This window comes from Ornithorhynchus anatinus, chromosome 17, assembly GCF_004115215.2.
Source record: "Ornithorhynchus anatinus isolate Pmale09 chromosome 17, mOrnAna1.pri.v4, whole genome shotgun sequence".
In the NCBI taxonomy this organism is placed as follows: Eukaryota; Metazoa; Chordata; class Mammalia; order Monotremata; family Ornithorhynchidae; genus Ornithorhynchus; species Ornithorhynchus anatinus.
Window position 1 is genome coordinate 33849796 of NC_041744.1, and position 10524 is coordinate 33860319.

General features: G+C 44.4%; 1 long non-coding RNA gene across 1 annotated transcript; it reads right to left on the reverse strand.

Moving 5' to 3' along the window:
- Window positions 1-3314: 3314 nt before the first annotated feature.
- LOC114817858 lies at window positions 3315-7507 on the reverse strand. Its single transcript, XR_003765726.1, has 3 exons — window positions 7471-7507; window positions 3649-3882; window positions 3315-3509 (listed from the first exon to the last, which is right to left on the reverse strand). It is a non-coding gene; the product is annotated as an uncharacterized LOC114817858 (long non-coding RNA).
- Between the last annotated feature and the right edge of the window lie 3017 nt (window positions 7508-10524).

Consider the following 10524-nt stretch of genomic DNA (forward strand, 5'->3'; position numbering starts at 1 on the left):
CTGGTCTGGATCAATCCAGGAATGACATATTAGAAAGGAAGTCAGAATCTTGGGCATGTTGGCCTTGGATACTGTTCAAGGAAAGTCATTTGCCCCCCTCTGGACTCTCTTTCCTCACCTGAAAAATGGATGCAATTGGCCTCATCACTTATAATAACATTGATAATGTGGTTCTTGTTAAGTGCTTACTATGTGCCAAGCACTGTCCTAAGCACTGGGGAGGTAGAAGATCATCAGGTCCCACATGGGACTCACAGTCTAAGTAGGAGGGAGAATAGGTTTTGAATCCCCATTATGCAGAGAAGGGAACCAAGGGCCAGAGAAGTTGAGTGAATTATCCAAGGCCACACAGCAGGTACGTGGCAGAGCCAGGAGTCCTATCACAGCATGCTCTTTGCCATGCTCTTTTTTGTGCTCTTCAACATCACAAAAATCACAACTGATTGAACAAATATTTTGCCTATGGTTGGTCCAGTGGAAAGAGAATGGCCCTGAGAAGTGAACTCTGCCTGTAGAGAGATTTCTGGCCACCTACTCTCTTGTTACACTCTGCGCCCCAGAGGGAGTCCGGCAGGGTTGAGAGCACGCGAGTGGTGCTGAGCAAGCCACTAGAACTATAATCAACTCCTTTACTTGGATTCTTGGTCCTGAGGCCCAGAAACTGAAGTTTGTCTATTGTTCTCAAAGTGAGACACCATCCATCATCATCATCATCATCATCCTTTAAAAAAAAAAATTGGCATTTGTTAAGCACTTACCATGTACTAGGCACTGTACTAAGCATTGGGGCAGATACAAGCTAATCAGTTTGGACACAGTCCCTGTCCCACATAGGGCTCACAGTCTTAACCCGCATTTTAGAGATGAGGTGAATGAGGCCCAGAGAAGTGAAATGACTTGCCCATGGTCACATGGCAGGCAATTGTCAGAGCAAGGATTAGAATTGAGTTCCTTCTGATCCCCAGGCCCGTGCTCTCTCCACTAGGCCACACCGCTTCCCATCATCATCATCATCATCACATCCGGAGAGCTAACCTAGCTGGTGGGTGAAATTCAGAGGAAGTAGAAGATTTAGTCTTATGTTTCAAAAAACTTACAGTCCAATGGGGAAGACAAACAGGCATGCCATGAGGAAATGACCTGAGATATCCTAAAAATGATATGACTAGAGGGGAAAGGCTATGTAGCATTAGCTGAGGGTTATGTTGTGCTATCACTCATGGCTTAGTGGATAAATCACAGGCCTGGAAGTCAGAAGGTCATAGGTTCTAATTCCGGCTCCATCGTTTATCTGCTGTTTGATCTCGGTGAAGTCACTTCACTTCTCGGTGCCTCAGTTATCTCGTCTGTAAAGTGGGGATTGAAATTGTGAGCCCGCCATGAATCAGGAACTGTGTCCAACCCAATTTGCTTGTATCCTCCCCAGCCAGCGCTTAGTACAGGGCCTCACACATAGTAAGTGCTTAACAAATAATAATAATAATTATTATAGCCCAGAAAGATGAATTGAGTTGTCCTTATGTTATAAAACCAGGCATTAGCAGCCCCACAATCATTATATCCATTAAATTCTTCTCAGGGCCTTATAAGATGCAATGTGATCCCAAGTCAATACGAGGCAGGATCTTGGACTTAAGGGGCTCCCATTCCTAGCATGAAATAAAGAGATAACCGAGAAATCTAATTGTCTTTGAGGCAAAGGACACCTAACCCCTCAAAATAGGAACTCAACCATGATGGATAGCACAGCTGATAAAGTTCTGACCAATGATGAAACCCTCTGTGAGAAACAGAAGAAAACTCCCTTATGATTCAGAAAGCACATAGTTCAGTAGACATGAGCTCTACCTTTAGTATACAGGGGTGGCTCACGAATTTTCTTTTTATCATGTGTTTATAGCTGGTGACTTTAATAGCATCATTAATCATAGGCATGATTAATCACAACAACTTTAAGGCTGCATTTTGGCTAAGCAACTGGAGAATTGAGAGGATCCCTTAAAAACAGTGGCTGGACCATTCCTGATTCCTTTGATTGTTCTACAAGGCTTCTGACCCTCAAAAAGAAACATCTCCAATAGGGGTCACTTGATCAATTGTATTTATTGAATTCTGATCGTGTGCAGAGCAATGTACTAAATGTTTGGGAAAGTACAATAAAACAGGGTTGGTAGACAAGGTCCCTGTCCACCATGAGCTTACAGTCTAGAAGAGAAGACAGACATTAATATAAATAAATTCCAGATATGGACATAAGTGCCGTAGGGCTGAGGGAAGGGCTGAATAAAGGCTGCAAATCCTAGTGCAAAGGAGACAAGAAGTGGGAGAAGGAAGGATGAGGGGTTAGTTGGGAAAGGCCTCTTGGAGGAGATGTGATTTTAATAAGGCTTGGAAGGTGGGGGGGGAAGTGATTGTCAGTGGTATGTGAAGAGGAAGGGAATTCCGGGCCAGAGGCAGGTTGTAGGGGAACGGTCGGTGGCATGATAGAGGAGATCGAGATACAGCTAGTAGGTAGGCATTAGAGAGCGACTGTGCAGTCTGGGTTGTAGTTAGAAAGCAGGGAGGTAAGGTAGGAGAGGGCAAGGTGATTGTGTACTTTAAAACTAATGGTAACAAGTTTTTGTTTGGTGCGGAGGCGGTGGTGGAGAATCTGGAGGAGCGGGAAACATGGAACAATCTTTTTTTGTAGGAACATGATCCGGGCAGCAGAGTAAAGTTTGGCCTGCTGGTTGGAGGGGGAGGGGATGCCACTTCTATGATTTCTCAAAATTTGTCATTGTCTCTGAAGTCTTTCCAGACATCACCAAGAACTTTCTTATGGAAATTACTGTGTTGATTGTTTTTTCCAGTTTACAGTCATTTTGTCCACATTTACAGTAATTCACAGGGGAAGTCTTGGCCAAGCATTCCTTGATGAATTAACTCGGGTTAATCTCTTAGATCCCAAAACTGGTGACACTTCCACTGACCTTGGAAGTTGAACCTAGCCAAGTTTTGGACTTAAGGAATCTCTAATTGACCGGAAACTTTCAAAAAGAACCCAAGTGTAATACCCGTAAGTGTCAATATCCCATGCAAACTGTTGGAAGAAGAGTGTGATTACATTTGTAGTTACAGGATTCATCTCTGTCTCTTCTAGTATCCTTGAGTCATGTCAAATATCCTGGAAGCTCTGTCATCTTGTATCTTCTTAATCCATCCATCCATCCATCCGTCAATGGTATTTGTTGAGCACTTAATGCATTCAGAGCACTGTACCGTGAGCTTGGGAGAGTACAATTCACTAGAGTTGATAGATATGAGCCCTAGGAGCTTATAGTCTAGTTGGGAAGACAGATGCTAAAATAAATTACAGATAGGGGAAGGGGTGGAGAAGATATATTTATAGTTGATGTATGTTTATTAAATATCATCAAAAATAGAAGCACTGACTGAGAATCTAACATACAAGGAGCTTGGGTTATATGCAGAGAAAGTCCAAGATGCAATCTCTTCTCTGTAGGACAAAACTGTGAGAAGAAGTAAATTGAAGTAAATGAACTGGGTGGGTAGATGGAAAAAAAAAACAGAGGTGGAACAGTAAATCAACAACAAATGAGGAAAAGGATAATTACCGAGAAGATGTGAAGCAGGTTTTATTTGACTCACCTGCTAATGGATGTCAGAGGAGGGAATATCTATTGGAACATTTCTTTGGGAACACATTAAAGCCACTGAGGTTTCCAGGGATCTCTCTGCAGACAAAATCTGAACCTATTAACACCTCTCTTCTGTCTTAGCTATTCTGATCTTTCTCCTTCCTTCCAAAGTTGCTTCCCACAAATTTAACTGTGGACATGGTTAGAAATGCTGTTTCCACCATTGTTTAAAGTGATGAATAACCTGAGAAAAACAAACAAAATACAAGCCAATAGAAGGCAGCACAGCTAGAGTGAACAGGGGTAGAATAAGGAAAAAAACTAACTATAGCAGATACTGCTACCAGGCCCAGGCCAGGCCCCCTCTAGACTGAAAGCTCATTGTGGGCGGGGAATGTGACTACCAACACTGTTCTCCCAAGTGCTTAGTACATAGTAAGCACTTAATAAATATGATTGATTGCTGGATTGATTGAGTGACAAAGCTCTCCCAGCCTGCATAGGAAAACCTTTACAGATATTCGATTGTTGTTGGAAATTAGTTTTTCCCAGAGCAGATTTGGGTTCTAGAAGAAAATTTCCAGTGGAATAATCCTCAACAAATACACTAGCTCCAGGAAGGCTCTCCTGGTGGCCTAGCAATCCTACGGAGTTGTCAGCACCATGGAGTCGAATATCTGACCCCGAGCCTTGTCGCCTTAGAGGCTGGATTAAAGTTTGTTTTCTTGATTTTGTTCTTGATTTCCTTTCCTTTTTTTTCCTGAGCAAAGTTGCCAAGCCAGTTGTCTGGCTGACAACTTGCCAAGCCAGTCATTAAAGCCGGTTCCTGTCTCTTCTGGCATGCTGGGGACAACAGGAGACTAAATGATTTTCCTTCCAGAGTGACAACTGTGCCAGAAGGCAGCAGACGGGAAGGAATCTCTTCCCTGGACACTTCCAAAGACTGTCTCGTGCTGTCTCCTTTGCCCAAAGCGAGAAGGATCGTTGGAAAGGCCAATCCGGCACACTGTCCTTTCCGAAACAACTTTGTTAGCTTCAGGACTAGGGGGCCAGCAGAGGCCAACAGCTGCCAATCCTCCAAACTCCGGTTTTCCCGACCTTGTCAGCACCAGAATGATTTGGATTTAAGGAAAGGGGCATAGTTCGGAACTTGTGAAATGTGTGTGGAGAGGGGAGGTGCTGTTATTAATTAACTTCTGTGAAGGAGCACTGGGTAACTATTTCCAGAGCAATAAATCAGCCATTCAATACCATTATCTGTGCCCAAATCTGTCACAGAAAACGCTGCCAGGAATATCAACCTTTAGCCACCATAAAAGCGACCAGGGTTGGGACCAAGCGAGTTTTCTGGACTCAAAATAATAATTCCTCCATTATCTTAAAAACTCCCCACCACAGAGAGGTGTGTGACAGACTCTCAGAGTGGGTAAACAATATCGTGTCGAGGTCTAAACAGCTAAAAGGAAGAAGTGGCAACACATTCTAAGAGCTTAGAAGGCAGGGATTGTGTCTGCTCTTCCAAGCCCTTAGTACAGTGCTTTGCATATAGTAAGTGCTCAACAAATCCCATTGATCGATTGGGTAGATACAATGTAATCACGTTGGACAGGGTCCCCGCCCCATGTGGGGTTCACAGTCTAAGTAGGAAGGACAATGCGGATTGAATCCTCATTTTACAGATGAGGAAACTGAGGCCCAGGGAAGTTACTTGCCTGGGTAACACACACAGTAGGCAAGTGGCCGTCTTGGAATTAGAACCTAGGTCCTTCTGACTCCAAGGCCCGTGTTCTTTCCACTAGGCCTCACTGCTGGCCTAACTAGTGACTTTGGGCGGTGATTTATCTCTCAGAGAGCCCATGATTCCCGATTGGACGTTACCCTTGTACTGTCCCCTTTTCCAATTGCTGGACCCACTCTCCTATCAAGCCTCCACCCACAGACCTGGATCACTGACCCCAATAGACAGGGCCAGATAAAGGGACGGTTATCAAAGCTTAGAAGGATATCCAGGTCACTGCCTCAAACTCCCCACCCTCCAGAAGAGCCACCGTGATTGTCGAGTGACTGTCGAGATTTCTCCAGGAAACCGGGCCCCTTTCCTGTAGACTGTTTTCTCTAGAGCTTAGTAGGGTGGTCTGCAAACAAGTTCTTAGTAAGTACCATCGAATGACTGATTTCTGGTTGCAGATGGGCTTGGATGGGCTGGTTAGCGACTCGGTGTCAATGTTTTCAGGGGTAGCAGGTCATTTGAAAGAGGCCCTGATTTCCAACTAAAGGTACGTCACCCCAATCAATGAATCCATCACATTTACTGAACACTTAGTGTGTGCAGAGCTCTGTTCTTAGCTCTTGGGAGAATACATATGGTTTAAGCTTGTCGTGGCAGGGAACATTGTTTATTGTTGCATTACATTCTCTCAAATGCTTAGTACAGTACTCTGCACACAGTTAGCTCTCTATAAATACAACTGAACTGAATGAATACAGTATAACAGAGTAGGTAGATGCTTTCCCTGCCAACAACAAGCTTACAGTCTAGAGGAGGAGCTTCTAGTTTATCTTGCTTTACTATCCTGAACTCTCCAACAGGTGGAGATCATCCAACAAGATTCCTAAATCTTCAGGAACATCACTCTCTTGATTGGTGTTGATCTCCAGGCCCGCTTACTGCTTAGTACAGTGCTGTACACTCAGTCAATGCTCAGTAAATAAACTGACTAGCTGCTTGCAAGTCTATCCTCTTTATTATGGTATTTAAGTGCTTACTATGTGTCAGGCCCCTCCTATTTGGGTCCTATTTCAGTCTACTTGGGGTCACCTTTCCAACCCGCTTGTTGTGGTGTCTTCATTAATCCTGGTTTTCGTGGGATGATCCTCATCCTGGTTCAAGTGGCCTGCCTCTGCCTTGTTTGGCCACCTCGGAGTAATCTCTTCTTACCCAGAGGCCCTAGTGAGGGCCATTTGCAAATCAGGGTGGGGTATAGCAATCAGAGAAGGTCTCTGAAGTTATCGATCGATGGTTTACTTTGGCCAGTCGGAGGCAGCAAAAAGGCTGGGGCAAGATTCTCCCACCAGATAAAATGGTGAGTGTAATCCTGATCGCTCAGTGAAGGTAATAAGCTAATATGAATAGTTCATTTTCTTCCCTACCTTGAGGTGGGGTACAGTGAAATCCCTCCCAGGTAATTTTGAACTTGGCAGAAGGTGGGCAGGGGAGTTGCCATCCATGGGGTAATTCATGGGCAGCTAGTAATAATGAGGTAAGTTTGGTTCTTTCCATGAAGTATGTCCCTAAATATGGGCTGTCGCCACATCCGGGCAGTGGGAGGGAGTATCTGATATTTGTTTATTGTTATATTGTACTTGCCCAATTGCTTAGTTCAGTGCTCTGCACACAATAAGGGCTCAATAAATGCGATTGACTGCTTCCTCCACTTTCTGAATGTGGAGTTTAAAGTGAATCCTCCCACTCGCTCTCACCCTGGTACCCTTCACCCTCTGGGAGAAAATGCCTGCTCTTTGCCACGTTTGATCTGTCAAAGTTAGTTGAAAGGCAGCAATTTTCATTCCTATTTGTAATAATCATTCTCAGGTGGGGAGGGGAGCAAGTTGACTATAGGCTTTTTCAAATTAAAATAATTCTTGGAGATTTTCCCCATTACTAATTTTCCCTCCACCTCCCCCCAAAATCAGCCCTAGAGAAGTTCTTGAAAAGCCAAGATCTTCTCCACTTCCCTCCCTCTTTTCCTTCCCTCCCCTCACCAAGTTTGTTAGTGCACAGGAATCTCAATCAATCGATAAACCTATAGATGGCAATTGATTAAGGACTTACCGTTTGAAGAACACTGTACCAAGTGCTTGGCAGAGTACGGTACAATGGAGATGGTAGATAAATCCCCTGTCCCAAACTGGCTTACAGTCTACAGAGTCTCAGAAAACAGATGGCTTCCTTGGGATTGAGGTACCAGATATCCACGTGATTCCTGGACAAACACTCTCATTGGAGCAATGCATTCGGGAGGTAATGATTGTTATCTTTTATTAACTCACCTTGGTAGAAAATGGGCCCTGGATGTTCTGATTATGAATTCTAAGGACCCAACCATTTTCCCCCTAGGGAACACCCACACAGTGGAATTGGAGGAAGCCCACAGGTGGAGTGAGTGACCTTGGGGAGTGGGTCTGAGGAGGGGAGGGGAGAGTGTGCTGTGGGAAAATGATGCCAACTCAGGGCTCATAGAACTTAATGGATTCTAGGACCGTGTGACTTAGTGGAAAGGGCCCAGGACTTGAAGTCAGAGGACCTGGGTTTTAATTCCGCCTCCGCCATATGCCTGTTGTATGACCTTGGACTAGTCACTTATCTTCTCTGTACTTCAGTTACTTTATCTGCAAAATGGGGATTCAATACGTGTTCTCTCTTCCACTTAGATTGTGAACGCTTTGTGGAACCGGAATTGTGTCTGACCTGATTATCTTGTATCTTCCCTAGAGCTTAGAACAGTGCCTGATTAGCTTCTGTGCTTAACATATGCTACAGTTAACATTATTATTATTATTAGTTCATCACCCAGACAGGAGCTAAACACATTTCTAACTGGTGGATTGAGCAAGGAAGGAGATCCTTGTGGGCAGGAAACATGTCTACTGATTCTATCGGACTCTCCCAAGTGCTTAGTACAGTGCTCTGCACACAGTAAGCACTCAATAAATACCATGGATTGATCTTTCTTTACTTATCTGATTCTGGAATCCTCAGGGGAGAAGCACCTTATGAAACTTAAGGCAGGGTATAATCACATCTTTGGTTGGGTCAGAATACTGTATCATAGGAGGACGCTGGGTCGAGCACCAAACACAGTGCTCTGCACACAGTAAGTGCTCGATAAATACAGCCGATGATGGAAAAACAACTTTTCCTCAGGAGATATTTTGTCTAGGGACACTTTTTTTCTGACTTAGTGGAAATGGCACAGGCCTGGAATTCAGAGGACCCGAGTTCTAATCATGGCTCTGCCACGTGCCTGCTCTGAGAACTTGGGAAGTCACTTATCTTCTCTGCGCCTCAGTTACATTATCTGCAGAATGGGAATTCAGTACCTCTTCTCCCTCCTGCTTAGATTGTGAGCCCATTTTGGGACAGGGACTGTGTCCAACCTGATGATCTTGTATCTCCGCAGCACTTAGAACGGTGCCTTGGCACACAGTAAGCGCTTAACAAATACCATTAAAAAAGAAATGACTGCTGGTTTTGACACTTGCAAACCGTTCTTAAATCTTTATGGGTTTTAAGGGTAGGAAGTACGATTTATAGCAGGCCTATATAGAAGGGGATGAGATGGGGAGAAGTGTCAGGAAAACATACATGGCAAGGTGTACTGGTTGTGAAATGTGTACTCATGCAGCAGGCATGCATTCCAGTAACTTCTAAAAGCCAACGCTGCCAGTAAATTTATGGTAACCTCTAATCTGGCAACATATTTCAAATGCCAAGATATGACAACTGCTGATAAATTATTCACTAAGGAAACTGATGCATAACTTGCACGAAAGGTTCAGAGTTAGAACTAAACCTGATAATGTTTTACCTCTTTTAGCGACAAGATCAATACACACAAACGCCCCCTGGTTTGAGGGGAAAAAAATACCGATTTCAGGGTCAACCGGTACTTTCTCACTAACAGAGAAGTTGACTCATTTCAGTTTGGCTTTTGGGGAAAAATATTTGATCCTTCCTAAGCCTGAATGGGTAGGGATTTCTTCTTCCTTCTCTTTACTTCTGCAGTTAGAGGCAATTAGAGTGGCTGGCAGAATTCCACTTTGCCCTTAGAGGAAGTCTTCTGTTCTCTGCAACTTTGCCAATATAGTTTGGCATTCTGTTTCAAGCAGCTTATTCCAGCGATCGCGAAGGCCAACAAATCCTGCAAACCCAGGCTATAGTTACCTGAACTCACTGCTTTTCTCTTGAAGAGACTATCCTATGATTTTACTTAGATGTATACCTAGGGAAGGCCATGCGACCTAGTGGATGGAGCACGGGCTAGGAGTCAGTACGACCTGCGTTCTTACCCCGGCTCCACCACTTGGGTCCTGTGTCACCTTGGGCAAGTCACTTCTTTGTGACTCATTTCTCTCAACTGTAAAATGGGGATTAAGTCTGTGAGCCTCATGTGGGACTGTGACCTGTTTGATTAGCTTGTGTCTCCCCCAGCACTTAGTACAGTGTCTTGCACATAGTAAGGGCTTGACAAATACCATAAAAAAATAGTTCTCTAGCTGCAAGCTGCTCTCTGGGATGGGGGAGGGAAAGTCAGGAAGTCTGTAAAACCTTGAAGGATGAGGGCAGGCCAGGACATGGATTGTCTTCTCCGGGACTGGGGCAGGATTGGGAGTAGCTGTTGAATCTTGAAGGAGGTAGGTTCAGAGCAGATGAAAAGAAACACTTCTTCACCAAGCACAGGAATTGGTTACGTCTGGAAGCACTATGGTTCAGCAGAAATACCTGGGAGTCAGAGTTCCTGAGTTTCAACCCTGCAGCTCTGGATCACCTCCATGATATGCTTCCTCCACTCCGGTGCTCGAGCCACGGAGCATTGCTGGCTGAAATCCAGACATCAGGTCGACCTTGTCCACCTCAAATCCTCACCTGCTATAGCTCTGCTCTGTCCTCTGTCTGGCAACAATATTTCTGCATCCTGACTCTCATACCCGTAGTCTGCTCTGGCTGTTTTAGACTTTAAACTCCTTTGTCCAACCTCTTTTGTCCCTACCACCTGGATCACATACCCCTATCTGATCACTTGGTACTACAATAATAATAATAATAATTGTGGTATTTGTTAAGCACTTACTATGTGCCAGGCAGTATACTAAGCACAGGGGTGGA